The sequence below is a fragment of the Ictidomys tridecemlineatus genome, chromosome 7, assembly GCF_052094955.1.
Source record: "Ictidomys tridecemlineatus isolate mIctTri1 chromosome 7, mIctTri1.hap1, whole genome shotgun sequence".
Lineage (NCBI taxonomy): Eukaryota > Metazoa > Chordata > Mammalia > Rodentia > Sciuridae > Ictidomys > Ictidomys tridecemlineatus.
This window is the reverse complement of record NC_135483.1, coordinates 195625160-195646175: the sequence shown is the minus strand read 5'-3', so window position 1 is coordinate 195646175 and position 21016 is coordinate 195625160. Positions and strand designations below refer to the sequence as shown.

The 21016-nt window shown below is 58.5% G+C and overlaps 1 long non-coding RNA gene across 3 annotated transcripts; it reads left to right on the top strand.

The window, feature by feature from the left end:
- The first annotated feature begins 8307 nt into the window (after positions 1 to 8307).
- On the top strand, positions 8308 to 14265 carry LOC120883726 (uncharacterized). Of its 3 annotated transcripts, XR_013424444.1 has the most exons (7): positions 8308 to 8471; positions 8743 to 8843; positions 9075 to 11894; positions 12294 to 12421; positions 12559 to 12767; positions 13598 to 13737; positions 13838 to 14265. It is a non-coding gene; the product is annotated as an uncharacterized LOC120883726 (long non-coding RNA). The 3 variants fall into 3 exon arrangements; XR_013424445.1 differs by having other exon boundaries at positions 9075 to 12421; positions 13607 to 13737; XR_013424443.1 differs by having other exon boundaries at positions 9075 to 12421.
- Positions 14266 to 21016: the final 6751 nt, after the last annotated feature.

Genomic DNA, 21016 nt, shown 5'->3' with positions numbered 1-21016 from the left:
GTTAAGAGAGGAAGATTGGGGAAGACAAGCATCGCATGGGTCACGGGACTAGGTGCCAGGTGTGAACCTTGGGTTATGTCATTGCTCAACAGAGGCCATCCACTACAAGAGGACACTGAAGGAATAGCAATGCTGGGGGATTCCCACTGTGGAGGTCAGCTTCTGTCCTCGGTCACCTTGGTGTTTCACCTAGTGTCCATAGGGAGGCCCTGTGAGCCCCGGTGCAGAGGCTCCACCTCACCAAGGTGAGCGTCTGACTGGCGCTGAGCCCTTGTGCAGGACCCTCCCGTGTGTGGACCAGCCGGCCCTTGGCACTGGTGCAGACTTTTGGCATTTGGTGGGTGCTGGTGGGAGACGGGTTGGGAGGTGCCATCAGGAAGGACTTTGGATTTCCGAGCTGGAGCAGCAGGCACAGACTCACTGCCTGCCCCTCCCTTCAAACCAACTACGTATTCAACAGGCAACGACAAAGGAGCCTGGGTAGATGAGGTGGGACCGGAGAGACCTCAGCATGACAGCCTGGTCACTCGGCGAGGTTCCTGCTTTCTCTTCATCTTCTACAAAGCCCTGAACTGGATGCCGAGAGACCCGCAGCTAGAACCTCCAACAGGCCCTGGTCAAAATGAATCCAGACAAGCCTCTCTCTCCGGCCCAGGGCTGGGAAAGGGGACCTGGGAGAGACCCAGAAGAGGCTTAGTGCCACCCCACAACCCTGTGGGCCTCAGAGGGCAGCGCGTCCTGCTGGCAGCAGGGTCCGCACTAAGAGCCTGGGCCATCCCAGCCCTGCTCTGTGATGGGACACCAGGGGGCAGTTGAGCCTGCTCACAGAGGCAGCAGGGAAGCTGGGGGTCCCCTGCCCCCTGCCTGGTGACATAGGGACAGTCAGACCTAGTGCTTTGGACCCCACCCCAAGTTCCCTAATATTTCGTGGCCCAGCAAGGCACCTTGTGCCCCTACAGACAGCGAGGCAGAGTGGAGCTGGGGGTGATGGGGCCAACCCTAAGAACATGGCGAGGTACAGAAAAGGAGCTGTCCCCGGAAGGGAAGCCCACAGATGCCCGTCGGAACATTAGACTCCAGCCCCAACTTTAACCCCAAAGGGCGACGGTTTGCTAAAATACGAGACTTAGCTAGGATAGCCCAAATGACCAGGACACAGTGCAAAGTCACTGTCACATCCAGACCTGGAAAAACCACACGGAAGACAACCCGTGGGGACACCCCTTAGGTGGATCAATGCAGGGACTGTCTGTGAGGATCCTGAAGCAGTTGTCATAAACATGCCTCAAGTCAAGGTCATAAAGCACATCACTGATCAGTCTCAAGTTATTGATTAATGCAACATTAAGACTTAGGAGACCAGAATGCCACCCACTGGCTGTGCCATCTTCAGAAGGATTTCGACCTTATGGTGCCTTGATGTCTCTGTCTACAAGGTGGAAATCAGGTGTTCGGCTGGAAGGTCAGGCAGGGCACACACAGGTGCTTGTCCACCAACAACAGTGTCCCTTCTGAGGGACAGAGTCTTGGAGTGTGCAGGTGTCCTGGCTCCCTCGTAGGGAGGGTGCACACTTCTGCACCATGGCGGTGACGGGAGAGGTTTCTGGGGAGCGGGTCCCTTCCAGAACAAACAGAGAGTCCTCACTAGAAGAAAGCCCTTTGCCACCCATGCTTCCCCTTCTTCCTGCCCAGAACTCAGATGTAAGGTGTAGAGCTGCAGCAACTATTTGGCAACCAAGAGGAGACGAGATGGAGGTTTGGGGTGCTTGTTCCCAGAGGAGAGAGTGCCCAGGTGGAAGTCAACATGGAAGGGACCCTGAGGTGCACAGACAAGCCTCAGGCTCCAATAGCATCACTAAGCTGTGTTCCCAGACTGACAGTGACCCTCTGAACTGTTGTATGGCAGTTCATCTCGGGTGTGTTCTCAAGTGGTTTTTTGAGCTTTAAATGCAAATGGTTTAGTGAAGAAGATGCCCGGTGGAGGCGGGGGGGTGGGTGCTAGCTACAGGTGTTTGACGCCAGGTTCTGTTCTGAGAGTCTACACCTCCCACCTCATTTAATCTTCACAACTACCAAAGGAGATGGGCGCCAGGACTGTCCCCATTTCAGAGGCCCATAGGGAGCACCGGCTTAAGGTGCACATAAATGGTGGCATAGGGTGATAGGCACCCCTCCCTAGTGCCTGGCTTAGCCAACGTTATCAATATTTTCTGTTGCTATGGTTACATTAGAGCATTTGTGTGTGTTTATGTGCAAACCTCTAGGACAGCTCTTATCACATTGAAACTCCTCCCTCTCTTACCCTCTTCCTGCCCTTTCTGCGCCCTTCCCAAGAGTCTCCCTTTGCCAGGTGCTAGGGAGGCAGGAAGGGAAGCAGGTCAGGGGCATCTCCAGCCAGCACGGCTGCAGGTCCTGCAGACCTGTGCCGGTCCCCCCAACACCTTCCCTGCTAAGGTGCTCCTGGGAATGGGGGGCGTGCACAAGACCTCAGGGGCAGTTTCCTGCAGTGAGTCCTCAGAAGGAGGGGGCCTCTGGGCTGTCGCCTGCGGCAGTTGGCGGGCTCAATGGCAATTTCTGCCCTGGTTTCCAGGTGTCTGGCCCTGGACCCCCCTCTCCCAGGCCTGGGCCCTGCTGCACCCTCTGAGCTCAGCTAGGAGCGCCTGGCAGCAGGACCCCTGCTGTGGACCCACAAGCCACCATCTGCTCCCGGAGGATGTGTGGCCTCGGGTCCTTTGCCAGGATACATTCTTTTGGAAACACTGCAGGTCCCCACCCTGGGGTGCCCTGTCCCTTCCTTCCCTGTGACTTAATCAGACCACACTGCAGCAGCCACAAGGGAGCAGTCATGGGGATCCAGCACTGGACCCCTTCTGACCGTTTTCTCCACACTAGTCATTGTTGGGTGGGCAGTGACGTGTGGCCCAGTACCACGGCAGGTCACGGGCTTCTCTGGATTCCTTTGATGAACAATCCAGTACCTGGAACACGGCAGCAGGTGGGCCTGCCCCGGGGTTAACAGGCGGAAGCAAGGGAGCCAAGTAGGAAACCCGCCAAGAGGAGTGGCCAAGGGAGCTGGCTCCTGGTGGGGTCTGCCGAGGGCACCCTGAGGTCAGGACCTAGGCCACAGGTTTCTGGGAACTTCAGAAGGGACAGTTCGCCCCCGCAGGAGCACTAAGTTAATCTCCCCGTCGTCGACGGCAGCACGGTCATTAACCTGGGACTGGCTTGTGGAAGCAGCCGCCTGAGCAGGATGTCCCCAAGCAGGACGTCCTCGTGATAGTGAGGAGGGGACCTGCGAGGCTCAAGACCTCCTGGGGCCTGGGGAGGAGAGAGCCGTGACTGGGGAAGCCTGGACAGTGGGGCCAGTTCTCCCGGCAGACACCAAACAGCGGCAGTCTTGGCCGCAGCGCTGCCCCCTGTGGCCTCCGCAGGAGAAGGGCCCGCCCCAGGCGCTCTGTGCCGGGGCCTCACTCCCCCCCCCCCCCCCCCCCGACTGTGGCAAAGCTCTGCTGTCTGGTTTTGGGGTCCGATGGGGATTTTCTGTGGACATTTGGGGTTTCAGTTCCCGCTCTCCCGTAACAGTTATTTGAGTGCTTTTACAGAATTGTTTTTAATATTAAATTAAAAAAATAAGTTAATTAACTCTCCCCTGGTGCTGGTGCCTGATTTGTGGGTGGCCCGAGCTGTGGTCTGGCCACCCATGAGACCCTTCTGGCCGCCATCACCACTTGGCTCTGCTCGTCCTGCTTAGGCAGCCTCTGGGTGGGGTGCCTTCCCACCGCCCCCAAATTCAGGGTCAAGACCCAGGGCCCACCCAGGCCTCAGGGCCTCTAGGCCTGCAGAGGCCTCCAGGGACCTACCCACAGCCCCCCAGGGCTCTCCCCTTACCCCAACCTCAACCAGCAGCTGGGACCCCAGCGCCTCCTTTTCTGGACCTGGGGCCCGGCCCCGCCCCCACCCCACCAGTCAAGGGGCATCACTCTGCCCAGCTGTGGGAGCTGGGGCAGCGACCTGAGGGCTGGTGGCCTGGGAAGGGGCCAGGCACAGTTTCTGGCTTGGAGGAGGGGCAGAGGGGTGGGGCCTGCATTTCCTGGGAAACAATGGGACACTGTGGGTGACTGTCATGAGTTGTGTGGTTTCTGGAGTTGCCTGGGAGCCTGGCCAACTCAGCCACCGGCTCTGGGGACTCACAGAAGAGCCTCCTAGAGACTAGAGACGGGGAGGTGCTCCCCCCCTCCAGCCACACCCAACACTCCACCTGGGCCTGTGGGTGCCAGGCCTGAGGACTGGGAAACTCAACCTGATGCCCTCGGTTTGCCCCTTTCCTGGTGCCAGCCCCCACTCAGAGGGACAGGGCTGGCCCCTCGAGGAGGTGAGGGTGCTGGGAACGCAGCCCAGTCCCTCGTCCTGGCCCTGGGGGCTCTGGGCCAGAGTCTGGATGGGAGACAGAGAGCAGAGTTGCTGCCCAGGGACCCCTGATGAGGTGGGAGAGCTAAGCCAGCAAGGGGTGAGACGTCACCTCCCTGCCGGCTGGTCACAGCAGAAACCACCTTATGACTGGTAAAGCAAACGAGGGTGTGGCCTCCAGAACTGGAGAGTCCGCAGCTCCTGCCACAGCCCTCATGGAGGCGTGACCTGCAGTCGGCACCATGTCCCCAACCGTCCTGAGTACGGGAGGCGAGGTTTCATGGAGTGGCTCTACAAAAGTCACTAGGCAGTGCTGGTGCAGCTGGGTCCTGCACAGGCCTGTCTGAGAGCAAGGGTGACTTCAGTGCTTCCCTGCTGCCCGGCTTCTAGGTCACCAGGCCTCTGGGATCTCTGCAGTAGCCCTGGGGATGCCATGGTGAGGGCCAACTCTGGTGGCCACTGACTTGGTGATGGCTGAGTGGGGCCTACTGGCGGAGTGCCCTGGGCCCCTTCAGTCACCACGACCTGTCTTTGAAAGGACCTCTACACTTCCCTGCCCTTCAAGTCACCTTCACAGAGCTGGGGCCCCAGTACCACTGTCTGGGCTGTGCCCCTACCTGTCCCTTGGCTGCTCTCCCTGCAGCCACATGCCCACCTCACTCTGCAGACCCTGCTCAGCCCCCTCTGCCTCGCTGACCCCTGTGCCAGGTGCTTTGCTGTAACCCTCAGGGCCTGTGTGGCCCTGGAGTGTGATCCACCAAGCTCCGAGCATGCCTCAGGGCAGCGGCCACAGCTGGAGGAGCAAGCCTGCCTTGTGTGTCCAGAGCAGGAGGAGAAAGGCCAGTGCTGCAAGAGCTGACGACCTGCTGGCCCCTGCCTGTCTCCTGGGAGCAGCAGAGCCTGGGTGCAGGCCTAGGTGACAGGCCACTCCAAGCCAGCTGGAGTGGTGACTTGGTGTGCTTGCGGGGCCCCTTGTCCCTCTGCTGCCCTCTACTGGCCAACATGGGTTACTGGGTGAGGACCTGGGATCACATACACTTGGGAAGAGCAGCCAGACTCACCAGCTGCCCACAGCTGACCTCCATCTGCTAACTGCACCCATCTGCCCAGCTCTGATCTGGAGCCCTGCCCATCCTCACTGAGGGGCGCTCAAGTGGACACCGGGCTGTCTTGCCTGACGTCCATCATGTCTGAGGTCACATTCCACAGAGTTCTTGCAGACAGACCCGTGTCTTGGGTGCTTTCATGTTCATAAACTTTTCTTAAATGGCTTGCCACCTCTTTGGGTGTCTGGTTTCAGGGTGACAGTTGTTGGAAGCTGTGACATCTCTGCTTGATTCTCGGGCAGTGATTTCAGACGTCTGCACTCTGGAGTCAGCCATGGTCCTGCCAGGACCTCCCTGGTGCAATGCAGGGGATCAGGCCTCCCTCGTCAGGTAGCAGTGGCCTTTAGGGACACCCTACCCAGTGCAGAGCCCCCTCCTGCCCCTTGGCCAGCCGGGTGGGCATCCCCGAGGGCCAGCTCTGCCTCCAGAGCAGCTTGACGGGGCACCTGCCTCCCCTCTGCCACTCCCCTGGAATGAAGATGACAAAACCCAGGCGTGGTTTTCCTGCCTCAGAGACTCACCCTAGAAGACCCCGGAAGGAGACAGAGCCCACAGCTCCATCCACACGGGGCAGCCTTCAGGGAGCGTTTCTAGTCGGCGGGCGGAGCGCTCTTTAATTGGATTCTTTTCCTTTGCTCTCTGGGTATTGATCCGAGCTGAAGATCCCCTCCTCTTGCCTTCCCAGGGACTCCACCACTGTCTGGGTTTAAGGAGACTCGTCACTCTGAGGCCTTTCTTCCTCCTGCTTCCCACTCCTCGTTTTTATGGCATAAACGGCACCTGACCATCGCTCCCCTCCCAACCGTTCAGACAGTGAAGTGCCAGAGCTTCAGCAGCTCTGCAGAGCAGGATCCTCCACTTTCTGGATGGTCAGGGAGCAGCAGGTGCCCGGGCCCAGACTCGTGCAGCCAGGGCAACCTGGGTGCCCACGCCCAGTGCAGGAAAGGCCCAGTGGGAAGGGCCACGGGCTCTCCCTGTGCCTTCAGCTCGCTGCCCAGTTTCTTTCTACCTCGCCCAGGTTTCCTTGGCACCATCAAGCCAGTTCCCATCGTGGGCTGTGGAGCTCCGCCCGCTGTGGGTCAGTGCTTCAGAGGATGTGCTTCAGAGCTATCCAGCTGTGGGTTGAGGACGCTGGGATTTTTATCCCCCAGTTCCCTGCCTGTCATTCATGGTGGCTGAGGGAGCTCCTCTGAGGCCGCGGTCTGGGCATCACGACTAGGTGACCCTGGGCAACAGATCATCAGCCGAAGCTCTGGTCAGATTATCAGGTAGCTCATGCATCCTAGGTCCCCAGAGCCTGTCCAGCTGGCCAGGGCCTCTAATGAAACTTCCAGTCGGGTGTGTCAGATGTCCAGCCACCTGTGACGAGAGCCCTCTCTGGGCCCCACTCGGAACCCTGTGGGCCTTTCCGTTCCCCTCCCCTGCCCAGGACTGTGCCCCCACTTCCTCTCCTGGGCATGCCTGGATCTAGCTCCGTCTGTGGCAGTGTTAACTGGTGCTGAAGCTCTCACAGCATCTTCAAAGGTCGTGAGAGAAGCCAGATAGGAATTATTTTGTTTTTTGAGTTACAAATGAGTTACAATGTCAGGTGTTATGATAGAGGTATGGCAATCAGCCGTGGTGCTGCTGGAGGGACAGGCCCGGAGGCCACTTAACACAGCAGGACCCAGAGACAGACGCACAGGAGCATGCCCCGGGAGCCTGACAGGTGCAAGGGTGAGCTGAGGGAAGAACCGTCTTTCCACAAATAGTCGTGGAGCAGTTAGACATTCACGGGCAAAACGAGTGTGAACCTTATCTAGACCTCAGGCTTACACAGAAATCGACTCCAAATGGATCACAGGCCCACATTGAAAACATAAAACCACTAAACTTCTAGGAAAAAGCAAAGGAGGGGGTTCTGTTTTGGACCAATATTCAACGAAGAGCTATGGCTTGATTTGCTGTGAAAGGGCTGTGACCCTGACAAAGGCACACTCCGAAAATGGATGCATCACACCACAGCAAAACTGGACTCGCACGAGAGAAATACCGTTAAGAGGAAGGGAGAAAAGCTACACCCCAGGGAACACATCCAAGAAGGGATTAGTATCTAGAACATGAAGAGACCCCAAACTCATCACTAAAAGGAGAAATGGGCTAAGGACACGAGCAGATGCCGCACCAAAGAAGGCAATTCAGCTCCTAAAGGAGATGCTCAGCACCACGGGGACTCACCACGACACCATCACCACGCTCCTCTGAAGACGGTAAAATGAAAAAATAACAGTGTCAATACCAAATGCTGGAGCGGGTGCAGAGAAACTGGATAGCTTACCCCTTGCTGATGGAAATGGAAACGACATCGCTCCTCTGGACAAGAATACGGTAGCTTCTTGCAGAACCTACCAACGCCCTTACCTCACGGCCCAGGGATTGCACCGTGGGGCATTTCTTTCAGAAATTCAAAACCCATGCTCACATGAAAACCTGCTCATCCGAGCTTTACTCTCGATAGCAACAACCTGCATTCGACTCATGTCCTGTAGTGGGTGAACAGTGGAGCAAACTGTTCACCCATGGCTTGAAATGCTGCTCAGCAGTACAAAGGAACCAGCTATCGGCACCTGAGACTTTGATGAATTCCAAGGGAGTTGTGCCAAATTAAAAGTGTCGATCTTGAAAGCTCATGCACTACATGGTTTCATCCTCAAAGAGAAAAACGCGGAGGTGGAGAACACAGCAGTGGTTGCTATGGGCTGACGGGAAGGAGGGAGGGAGGGGCTGCAGCTCAGTGATGTTTGTGATTGTTTATTCCAGATGTCAACTGTGGCGGTGGGCACTCCAGACTAGGTAAACCAACTGTGGTGTGCTCATGCGGTGGAATGCTCTCTGCAACAAGCAGAGCTGACTGGTGACTCACAAGCGGCTGGAGTGGACTCAGATGTTCCCCGCATGAAGAAAGCCAGACACTGACTGGTGCGTAGGGTGCGAGGGTATCCCAGGGAGCCCAAGTCTATCGTACAGAATGGAGACGGCGCTGTGTGGGCTGGGAGTGGACAGCCAGCTGGGGCAGGGTGCCAGGGTCTTCGTCTGTATCCTCCAGGGGGTAGTGGGCTCATGTTTGTGTGCATTTGATGAAACTCTTCAAAGTGTGTACTTACCATATCTAGGTGTGCATATTTGTCAAATTCACATTTAAGATGAGTGCATGTTTTTGTATATAATTGTGTCCTATCAACAAGAACAGGTTATCCAAAATCCACGTGGGAGGCTTTGGCCCTCTGGAGTCGGTGGCTCAGTTTTAGAGCATATTCCATGGAAACTGCGTGGGAGTTATCTCTGCACTTGGTAGGTATTTTAACTCACCCCAGCTGGGCCCTAGTGAGCGGGTCCTCTGTGACTCATGTGGTTCATCCACTACTTGAAGTTTTGGGGGAAGGGAGATGGGATTATATACATCAGCTCCTGTGGTCACTTCTAACCATTCCTCCGGGATGGGATCAAGATGTAGCTTAGACATTTTTTCCGAAGATTAGCTTGCTGTGGCAGATATGGTGTGACCACGGACTTCCCTTCCAGAAAGAACATGCTGGAGAGCTGGAGGAGCAAGTCAGCTAGCAGCTGTCCACTCGGTCTGTGAGCATGGGCCCCAGCGTGCAAGCCGAGGCCTTCTCTGTGGGTAGCTGCAGACTAGTGCTGGCCGCTCTCCCTCAGGGCTGCCCTACCTAACCCTAACCCTAACCCTAACCCTAACCTCCCCCCCCCCCCAGCATTGTCCCCCGAGCCTCTGAGTCCCTGGACGGCCCTCCCCTCCCTGCCCTCTGCAGTGACATCAGACTCCAACACAGTCTGAAGCTTCCTGCTCCATCCTGGCTCCCTCTCCCCTTTTCAGAGGCACGAGATGCACAGGAGTGTGGAAAGAGGTAGGAAGCTAAAAGCGAAGTGGAGAGGCCTTGCAGACAAACGGGAGAGCCAGCAGCCATCTCCTCTGAGGCCCAGGGGACAAAGGGAGAAGGAGCTTCCGGGGCCCAGGATGTGTGCCCTGGTGGGAGCCGGGCATGGGGAAGAGAGTGGGGCCTCAGATGTGACCTCAAGTGGCAGAGGGGCTTCTCTCCCACCTCTCGGCTCCCCTTCAGCCCTCCCCCAGGGCCTGTTCTTGTCAGCCATCCAGGGAGGAGCCCGGGAAGTGTCCCTCAGAGCAGAGCAGAGCAGAGGAAAGAACGTGCAGAATGTGCATCTGAAGGCACTCAGGCCAGTGACCAGGACACCTTCCAAAGCCACATCCCTGCTCATTTCCTAAACCTCCTTAGGATCCAACACCTGTGGCTGGAGAGCGGGCTGGAGGGGCAGACACTGTGACCAGCAGGGACGCGCAGGGCAAGGGCTGACCCCGGCGGGGGAGCTGCAGCTGCTCCCCCAAGACCCTGGTGACCTGGCAGTGCAGGGTTTGGACATTTTCATAATAAAATATTGTTTAAAATCCCTCTGCAGTGGAACACTGGCCTTCCGGCGGGCAGAGGTGCAGTGGAACACTGGCCTTCCGGAGGGCAGAGGCTGGCAGGTTTCCTGCAAGTCCGCGTCTCACTGCAGCGTGGTTTGGTTTCCTCTTTCTCCTTGCTGAGAGATAGTGCAGGGTGGCGGGACCCCAGGAGGAAGCGTTCCCAGTTCTGACTGCCCTCTGGTGGTCTATAGGCGCATGCCCGCAGCAGGCTGCTGTCCGAGTCAATCATGCTCTGCGTAGCTCGTCCATCCATTTGCAAATTCTGAGTTAGCTAGTCACATTTTAAAATCCAAAGCTGGGCCTGATGGCTCATGCCTGTATTCCCAGAAGGATTGACTGAGATTGATTGAGCCAGGAGTTTGAGGCCAGCCTGGGTCACATAGCCAGACCTGTCTCAGAAGAAAAAAAAAGTCCGAAAAATTCTCAAAAGTATAGAAGGATCTGTCTATGTGGCTTCGTAGCAGCTGTTGGCCATGCCATCCTGCTGCGGCCTCTGTGGCCTTCTGCTGTATCACACCTGTCAATCTACTCCTCTCTGGACCTCAGGGCCCTGGATTCACCAGAACTTCTCCATTTAAACCAATACAACAACTTTAAGGCTATGTTCCTTAAATTGCATTAATCTATGACCCGTCTTCTGTGACTGGCCTTAGCCATGTGTCAAACCTATTTGCTTAAAACTTTAAGAGGGATTCTTTCGAAGGTCTATTTGGAGTGTGTCCTAAATAGTAGTGCCTGTAAAGTCAAGAGTGCTGTGCTCAGCAGGTCATTGTGTGGTACCAAACAGCAACGCTGTGGCTGAAGCCTCCAGGTCATCTCCTGCACCCTAATAACAGGTGCATCTCCTCGCAGGAAATACAACTGCATCAGCTCAGGTGCGTTGCCAGAAACACCAATCCTGCCTCATGACCTTGGTCCCCTCCCCACGGTGCCCGTGGGGGTCACACCAACAATGATCCTGGGCATTCATTCTCTGCGGAGCCAGTCTGTCTTCCATCTGAGCACACGCCTCCAAGTGCCCATTTCTCCAAGAGCTGCTGGCTCTGGCCCTTCTTGAGTCCTGGTCTTCTGTGTTCCTTGGATTCAGCACATCCCTAGTTGCTGGGGTTTGCCCAGGTTCACTGCTGTTGCTTGCACTCCCAAGGCTCGGACTGGGCCAAACCAAAGGCATGCATCTCGGAGAGGTATGCAGTGTCAGGTAGGAGTGCGGCTGGGGAGAGGGAAGCTGGCTGAGGCTCAGAGGTCCTGTGGTGGCACACCAGGGTTTGACTGTCAGCGTGGCTGGCTGTCGATTTCTCCTCTCAGTTGACCTAATAACTTGTAGGAACCGTGTTCTTCCCACATAGATGGGACAGGAGTGACTACCGTGGCAACACCCACGTTGACCTGGCACACAGGAGCCTGGCACACACGTAACCCACGTGAACGGCCACCAGGAAGCTGCCACAACTGGCTGTTTTAGACACGACAAGAGTGACATTCAGAGAGGTTAGGTCATGTGACATGGCTGGCAAGTGACAGAGCCAATGCCCCAGCCCAGCCTGTTGGATCCTGTGTCCACACTCTTGATGGCTCGCCATTTGCAGGCATTTGATACTGAGTCATTTCCTGTTCTTTGGTGCGTTAATCCCTGTCCCTTCCGGCTTCACTTATAGGTCAAGTGCTTTGTTGTTCTTGGATTTCCCCTGGCGTCTCCGCCTTTGCTCTAACATGGCACCCTGAACTGGGCACAGTGTTGGGACCTGCCCAGTGTGGCTACTTCTGCCTCCCACAATGTGCTGTGTGTTCTCCTTCACTAGGTGGGAACCAGCCTTCCCATGAGCAGCCTCCACCCTTGGGAGGAATGAATTCCTTCCGTTTCAGCCAATACCACAGAATACTTTGGAAAGAAGATGGAGGTTGGTGTTCTGGTGTTACTAAGCCCTCATTTTCTAGGGCTTAGTAATGCCCACTGAATCTTAGAGCCAGAAGGGCCCTGGGCATGGCACGGTCTCCACACCCAGCCTCCAGCAAGTGATGTGAGGAGGCCATGTTGTCCTCCAGGAGAGGTTGGGCCAGTACCCGCTCCCACCAGCCGCGAGTGGAGTGTCCACCCACCCACGCTGGGTGACCTCCTCAGGAAATAGGAGATGGGGCAGAGGCAGGTAGGGCTGGTGCAGTTACCATGCACCTGTCTCACTCCAAGTCCTCTGCAGTCAAGCTGGTGGTCGAGCCATCAATCCTGGCCAATGGTGAGCAAGGGGGAGTGAAGGTCCATTGCCTGCAGAGGCAGTCACAGGCCACTGTCGTTCCCGTAGCTCTCTCTCCTATTTCCTGTGACTCTCATGATGACTTTGGAGATCACAAGCTGCAAATGACGTTGGCTGTAGGTGGAAGAGGCCATCGGCGGCCCCCACAGTGGGTAGCCATCTGAGCAGAGGGCCGGGTAAGTCTCGTCTCTGGGTACTCACACCCAGTGGAATGGCCTCCCATCCTGACCTGGGCCCACCCTTGGACTCTCCTGAGATGCAGAGGTGATATGGATCCAAGCTCTAAGAGGCCTGCTGACCGGTGCCTTTCCAGCTACTCTGCTGGACTGAGCAACTGGAGAAGGAGAAGACCCGAGGTTACACAGAGGGAGAAGGACACTCAGCTGTCTTGGTGTCCAGCTGAGCCCAGTGCTCCGGCCGTCTCTGCAAAGGTGCCATCTTGGGCATTCTGGTCCAGCTGAAGCCCTGTCCCCTGACAACCCAGTGGAACCCGGTCAACCTCAGAATCACGAGAGGCGACAGGTTGGTGGTTGCTCTGAGCCATTGGATCTTGAAATGGTTTGCACACAATGACAGGTGGCTCACTCAGTGACAGAGTAGCTGGTGACAGTCGGCCACTGTGACGGGGAGTTTGTCTGTTGGCACGGTCAGTGTTTTTTCTCCTGACATAACAAATGACCAGTGCAACAGGCCTGTCCGGCAAAGGCAGAAAGTCGGGGGTGTGTGTAGACATGCTGTGCCACCCTCATTTCCTGCTGATGAGATGGGGGATGGGAGGAGAGGAGAGAGTGACCGTGACTCTGAGACTCCAAGCCTGTGACATGAGGAATTGAAGTTCCTCAGGAGGGGAGCAGATCTACTTGAGGAAGAAAACAAGAGAGAGAGGGCATCTGGGGCTGGCGGGATCCCCCAGGAACATAGCACCAGGCCCGGGGAGCCTGACCCGGCTGGGCGTGGCGGGGGACGGAGCTGGCTCCACTGGAGAACGGCAGTGAGGGGGGCAGAGGAAAGGGAAGGCGGGGCGGAAGGTGGCCATGGAGATTCCTCATGGACATGGCCTCGGGGACCAGCCGTGAGGGAAGGACCCAGGGAAGAGATAAGGCAGGAAGGTCCCTCTGAGCCCAGGGTTAGGGGGTCTCCACTGTGGGTGAGAGGCAACTGCGGCCGAGTCTGGGGCAGGACTGAGGGGGGCCTGGGGTAGGGCTCAGACTGTGGCCAGAGGCAATGGTGGGCAGAGCACACAGAGGTACTTAACGTTCGTCCATGTGTCTGTCCCTCCATCCTTCCCTCCACCCGTCCACCCATCCATCCGTCCGTCCATCCAACATCCTGTCTGCCCACCCATCGTTAAGTCCTGCTAGGGTCTGCATGGACCAGGCATAGGAACCAAGCAGACGTGGTCCTGCCCTGTGCTGGGGAAAGTTCCTGGCTCCTCAAGCCCTCTTCATTTCTGCCTTTCCGTTTTACGGCTGCCTTTCTGGACACGGCAATAGTAAGCAGAACAGCTGCCATTTTTTTTTTTTGAGCACTTTTTCTGGGGCCAAGCACTGTACATTGCCTGCTGCATCATTCCTACCTCTCTATCCTCCCAGGAACAACAGCATAAGGCAGGGACGGTGCGGAGGCCAGGCGACTGAGGCCCAGAGAGGTTGGAATCCTGAGGCGGTCTGGAGATTCAGCCTCCGTTTGTCTGTCCCCACCCACCAGTGGTCCTGTGGATGCTCTAACGCGGCGCTAGGGCACCCTGACCTGATCTGAGCACAGAGCTGAATTCCTCGCAGGAGCAGCGCTGCAAGATGCTGTGGAAGAGACGGGAGAGTGGCCGGCAGCCCTTTGAACAGCAGGATACTGGAGACATCAGTGGGTTAACTTCACAACCAACGGACATAGTTTCTATGGGAAAACACACTGTAAACCCCAAACCACGGACTTGGAAACAGACCTGGAACTCAGCCTGCGTATAAATCAGGGGCTGAGCTGTGAGTGTTGTTTGTTTTGAACGTGACCCCCCTGGACTCTCCTCTCCTTAGCCTTGTTCTTTCTCTCGCTCACTCTTTTCTTTCCTTCATGCTGTGTGAAGACCCCAGGCATCCTTGTAGTTCATTGGCAAAGCCACACTGTCCCTGAGCTGGGTATACATCTTACTGACTGTCCCCTAGAGACGTGTTTCATCACTATGGAAAACGAAATTCTGTTTTCCTAGGTGACGGGATGTGTTTACCCAGGGACTCCAAGTGGGCTCCAGAGCCTGGGCCAGATGGTTCCGGATGTGTAACGTGAGGAGCTGGGCCCGGGGCCCCCCGTGGCCATGTGACTCACAGGGCCGGTGTGGACGGACGTGCGCTGTGTGTTCTCTACCCACAGGGCTGCGTACACGGTACACAGGCTCCCTGGACAGCCTAGGTGGCGCTCAGGCGGGGGAGGGCTTGCTCTTGCTGGCACTGGGCTGGGCCCTCCCGGCCTCTCTGAGTCACCACTATTTTTAGCACAGCCTCGTCCAGGTGGGCCAGGCTCCGCGCAGGCTTCTTCAGTGTCCTGTGCCTCCGTTCCTACCTTGGGTGGTTGGGCCAGATGCAGCGGTTGGCAGTTCCAGCTTCTCCCTCTACACCCGTGACCCTCAGCAAGCTGGCCAGCAGGGGCGGAATCCGCCATTTCAGGACCTGAGCACATTCTGACAGTGACATTTGCTGGGTGGCTTTATGGGCTCGTGAGCCCACAGGCTGGGGACAGGGAAGGCAGACGGTGGGTAATGTACTTGTAACGTTGCAGTTTATTCTGCCAGGGACAGATGTGACTGCCCGTCCATGAGGCTGTGCCCCTGTGCGTGGACGCGGCTTCAGAGAGGGCCATGGCCAGGTGGCCGCATCTGTATCTGAGAGGGTGGGGCGGGCAGTGCCGCTGGCTGTGCCCCACTCTCTGCTGTCCTGGGATGGTGGCGCTGACGTCCAGCTGACCAGGAGGATTTACCAGATCTCCTTCCCTGGCTGCGGTTTATTAGTGCGTCTGGAATACTCTGGTTGGGTTCTTCAGGGGCAGACCTGAAACAAAAATCTGAGTTTAAATCATTTTTGGGGTGATTCCAGGATGGACTGGTAGCAGGGTGGTGAGAAAGGGTGTGTGAAGAAGCAGGTGACCACTGTGTGGGTGCTTCAGAGTTGTCCCTCCCAAGGGGTGACACACTGGGGTCTTTCCCATCGCAGCCTGTCCTGGATGGAAGGCAGGGCCCAGCCCTGGAGTCCTGCCTACGTGGGGGCCATGCGAGCTGTGTCCCTAGAGAACCCCCAGGCTGAGAGCTGCCGGGGCTGGTGGAGAGCTGTGAGGGAGCAGGGAGCTGGACGTCCACGGTGTCGCCCAGTGGGGAGGGCCGAGGAGCTGGGTCCTGCTTTGCTGGGTTGCACTGGACAGCCGCCCATCTGTTCCGATGGCTGGGGTCCTTGCCCTGCTCCCTCCTGGGCTGCTGTGACGATGTCCTGTGAGAGGTGGGTGGGCTGCGGGTCTCTGGAGGTCTGCCCAGTGTGCGTTCTGGCCGCTTCCCCTTCCTCCAGGGTCCCCTCCTCCATGCGACTGGAGAAAGGCGGTGACCCCTCACCTCTCATCCAGCTGCACCATGGCTCGAGTCCAGTCTGGACCAAGCGAGTGTTCCCTCTTCCTGGTGACAGGGACACACGATCCCAGCAGGGCCAGTCCGTCTTGTGTGAACCCCAGGAGACAGAAGGCCGAGCAGCTGTGGGTGTGGGGCTGCTGGTGGCCACTGAGCTGGGCTGCAGGAGGCCTGCTGCAGAATGCCGCAGGGAGCAGGCAGAGCCCAGGCAGAGGCGGGGGAGAGAGGAGCTTGAGGTCCTCAGAGCATCCCTGTCCAGCTGTCACTGAAGCCACTGCTGTCCTGGGACTCTCCTTAGGAGAATGGCTTTGCTTTAGCTGTTGGGACCGGGCTCCGGGGCTCTGTGCTGGGAACGTCAGGAACTTGGGAGAGACCTTTGGAGGGAAGAGGAGCCCGATGGGGGGTGCTGGGCTTGTTTTCTGCCCCTGAAGGATCTCAAAGCAGCCACTGCCTGGCCAGCGGGCGTGATGGGGTGTGGCTCTGCCTCTGCTGAGGGTGCCCTGGAGCCCTGGGCAGCCCCTCTGCCAGGTCGAGCCCCCCGGGGCCACCCCCACTGGCCCCACCCCTGGGGGAGTCCTGGGCCTCCCTGTCTCTCTCCACCCCACAGGCTCTCAGGGCTGCCGGTGTCCCTTCATCCAGGCAGCCTCCCCGGGGTCACAGCAGCTCCTAGGGCAATCTCCCCAAGGTGACGTCACCCTGCTTGTCCTTGTTCCTTGGGGGTATGTACAAGGACATTAATGCCACACCAGGACCTGTGTCAAGAAAGGGTTGCGAACTCGGGGTGGCCCTCCCCTAACACGGGGCCCCGCCCCTCCTCTGCAGCCTGGATCCTCCCTCTCTCTCCTCCTTCCCTCTCTTAGCAGAGAACTGGTGGAGCTGCCCCAGGCCCCAGCTTCTCTCCTGTCACCTTCCACATTGCCCTCAGGCCACTGTCACCGGTGCTGCCCAGTGGCTTGTCCTCCTTTGGGGTTGAAGGGGAGACACACGTTGAACACACTCTGTCCCTGGAGTGTGCCCTGCACACAGTAGGTGCTCACTCCCTGGCCTGGGCCTCGCTGTTTCCTGGGTGACTCAGGAGGCAGTTTGAAAGGCTGGCAGTGCAGGGAATTGGGGGTGAGCAGCAAACCTGCCCCTGGGCCAGCAGGAGCCGCTGCTGGGGAAGAGGGAACCTCCCTGCAGCTCCCGAGCTCTGGGGGAGGACGGGGCGCAGCCAAGTCTCCAAGAGCGCTCACTGCTGCAGATGTTTCCCAGCTGCTTCTCATTTCCGCAGGGGACTGAAGAGGAAATGGGCCTCAGCTGCCGCAGGAGGGCCTCCCATTCAAAAGGGGGAGGCCCTGCTCTCCCAGAGACAGACCGGGAGGAGCCCCCTGGGACAGGAGGATTCCGCTCTGGAGAGAGGGACGGGAGACATCAGAGCCCACGGTGGGGTGGGCAGGGGGAGTCCAGTGCCTGGCCCTCCAGTGCAGAGAGGTGAGGCTGTGTCTCTGCAGCCACCAGACCAGCATGGGGTCCTGCAGGGTGCAGGGGGACGGCTGGGATGTTTTGTTGGGTGGCTTTGACGGATCCCTTTGGGGTTATTGTGGGCTTTGTGTGTCCCAAGGGGACACAGTGGGGCTGGATGGAGGAAGAAATGGCCTTGGCGCTGCTAGGGGTCAGCCCTGGCCTAAGAGGGACTTGGTTTCCTTCTGTGTCCCCTGTTCCATGTCACACCTTGAGCTTTCTCCACCTCGCCTCGGCTCGAAGAGCTAACCATGAACGACCCCAGCACACCCCACACGCCCCGCACTCCCCACACACCTCGCATGCCCAGCTGAATCGACAAACGAGCGAGGGCCGTCACAGAGGACGGTCTTTGCAACAAACAGAGCTGGAGCAGGGGACATCTGTGGGCATGAAACAAAAGTAGAAAGATCTCAGCTGACACCTCACCCCTCCAGATGCACTCCACGCTGGAACCAGCCACCAAACCACAGAACTCTCAGGCAATCAGTGGGGAAAGTCCTCTGGACCTGGGACTGTCACCACTGAGGGTCCCAGAGGTCTCTCCAGGGGCAGAGGAGACTTCCACTGGGTCCTTCCAGGCTCTTGACACACCACAGAGAAGAATTTAGGGACACATGAAGAGGATCTTGGTTAGGAAATGAAGGTGAAGATCCGCCCTCTTGAGTGGATAGGGGCTCTGGAGCGGGGGAAGCACCCCAGGGCTCAAGGCCCAAATTCTGACGAGGGTACACAGTTAGTGGCACATGTGTGCTCCGGGGGCGGACTTCCCGGAGGGCTGGGAAATGCCATGTTCCCTGTCGGGGTCTCGCCTGGCCGGGAGGTTTGCGCTCAATGGACGTCCCCTGCTATCGGGTGGGTGAGGGGTGGCTGGGCCCGGGGTCGGGGTCCCACGGGGGGCTCTGGCTTCACGAGGTCAGCCTTCTCCTTCTGTTGGGTCTCTTCCTGCTTTTCTGCATTCCAGCAGGCTCAGCGGGCACTGCGCACCCTGGGTGCCTTCACCCCGAGGCTCTCTGTCCCCAGGAGTTGTTCACAGACACTGTTGCACATCCCAGCAGGGACGCTGGGAGACTCCATCTTCTCTCTGTATTTCTAATTTCTATTCGGGACTAGGTGACGAGTCCTGGGGCTTGGTGTCAAACGGTCCATGAGGTGCATCCTGGCTCTGGAGGACTTCCTGTCCTGGGCGTGACTCGCTTTTCCCTTGTGAGTGGACCCTCCAGCGGGTCGGGGTCTCCCAGGACCCACGAGAACAGCCCGCACCTCAGCACGAGGTACAAACCCACCAGCTGGGTGTGGCGCCCGCCCCGCAATGCCGCCACCTGGGCGTGAGGAGAAGGGACTGAGCAGCACCAAGAGGAGCCAGGTCAGGGACCGAGGAAGGCACCCGAGCTGTGAGGACCACTGGGCCCTCAAGGGTGAGCCTGGACGGCAGTGTCATGGAGACAGAGATGGCCGCAGAGCCGTGAGACCAGGGCCCGCCCTTCAGAACCTCAAAGCCCTGGGGGCACCCCCTCCCGACTTCCAGCTCATTCTCTCCCTGGTCTCTGCTCAGTGTTCAGTGGCTCCCGCCAAGAAGGAAACAGGTTTCTTGAACATGAAACTGCTTTTCTTAATCTTTGACAAAAGTGACAGTTTAGGGGACACTGGGAACCTGGAGATGTACAGGTCCCAAGGGAGCCACCTGCACAGGGACTTTTCCCAGGCTCTGCAGGAGGGGGCAGGGAGCTTGCTCAGCACACAGTGAAGAGGAGTGGGGACGGGAGGAGGGGAGGAGGGGAGCAGGGGAGGAGGGGAGGAGGGGAGGAGTGGGGAGGGGAGGAGTGGAGAAGGGGAGGAAGGGAGGAATAGGGAGGGGAGGAGGGGAGGAGGGGATGGGTGGAGGGGAGGAGGGGAGGAGTGGGGAGGGGAGGAGGGGAGCAGGGGATGGGAGGACGGGAGGAGGGGAGGAGGGGAGGAGGGGAGAGAGGAGGAGGGGAGGGGAGGAGGGGAGCAGGGGAGGAGGGGAGGAGGGGAGGAGGGGAGAGAGGAGGAGGGGAGGGGAGGAGGGGAGCAGGGGAGGAGGGGAGGAGGGGAGGAGGGGAGGGGAGGAAAGGAGGAGTGGGGAGGGGAGGAGGGGAGGAGGGGAGGAGGGGAGGGGAAGAGGGGAGCAGGGGAGGAGAGGAGGAGGGGAGGAAGGGAGGGGAGGAGGGGAGCTGGGGAGGAGGGGAGGAGGGGAGGGGAGGAGGGGATGGGAGGAAAGGTGGAGTGAGGAGTGGAGGAGGGGAGGAGTGGGATGGGAGGAAGGAATGGGAGGAGGGGAGGAGGGGAGGAGGGGAGGAGGGGAGAGAGGAGGAGGGGAGGAGTGGGGAGGGGAGGAGGGGAGGGAGGCCAAGCCAGGTGCCCTGGTGGAGGGGACTGGAGAGAAGGGAAGGGAGGGGAGAGGGGAGGGGAGGAGAGGGAGAGAAGGGGAAAGAAGGGGGAGGGGAAAGAAGGGGGAGGGGAGGAGAGCGGGGGGGGGGGGGGGGAGGGGTGTACTCTGAGGCGAGGAGGCACCTTGAGGAGGCTGGCTGTGCGGAGTCCTTGGCCGCCCTCTCCCCAGCCCAGCTCCCTCGAGGGTCCCACAGAGCAGACTTGCTCCGCACTCTGGTGGTGGAGGGAAATAACCAGGAGCAGATGAGTAAGTGGAGCTGCCCACTGGAGCTGGGCTGCAGATGTACCGTGTTTCTTCTTTCCCCTCCGTGGCATTCTAAAGGGAAGTCTTATTTCCTTCTCCCTGTGTTCTCTTGCTGTCGGCTGAAATCTGCTCAGGTCAGGAAACGTCGAGGGACCAGAAGGACCACCGTGTCCAGATGTGTCCAGGTATGGGGAGGACCGGGCCCTCTTCCTCTTTCTTCACTTCTCTGGGCCTGGTTGGCCTGGCTGTCACCGTCCTGGGAGTCCCGTGGGTGACGCTGACGTGCTGCACACGTGTCACGGAGGTCCAGGCCCTGCTCTTCAGTCCAGTGGGCTGGTGAGTGGTGGGATCCAGTCATGTGACTGTTATCAGCTTTCCACTGCTTTAATGAAATCCCTGAGACAATCTACTTACAAGGAGGAAAGTGATCTTGGCTCACAGGTGGAGGTGTGGTCCACGACCTGGTGGCCCTATTGCTTTCGGGCTTCTCCTGGAACTTCTGCCAGATGAGAGTGGAAGGGCACTCATCGCTGGACAATGCTCACTTCATGGCCAGCGGAGGAAGAGGAAGAGACTGAGGTCCCATGATCCCCTTTGAGAGCATGCCCTCAGTGACCGAAGGACGTTCTACCAGGTCCCACCTCCGGAAGGTTCTGCCCTCTCCCAACAGCACCGTGGGTTGGGGACCAAGCCCTCGACACACGGGCCTCTGGGGACCATTTATCCAGCCCACAGCCCTGATGTAGCTGGGTCTTCCGATCCCCCATGGGACTTCCAATGCCCTGGGGGCGGGGGACATTGACAGGGTGCTGTGACTGGGGCCCTGGCACCTTCCGGGCTCCCCTCATTTTCTCAGGTGTCCCTCAGACCTCCTGTGCTGGAGCTGCGGCCCCAAGGCCCAGGTCCGAGGAGAGGCCTGGGGAAGTGCTTGGGCTGTGAGGCTCTGGCCCTCAGTGGGTGGGGCCATCCTGGGCCGAGCAGGGGGCCTCGCTGCAGGAGGTGGGCCTTCCTCTC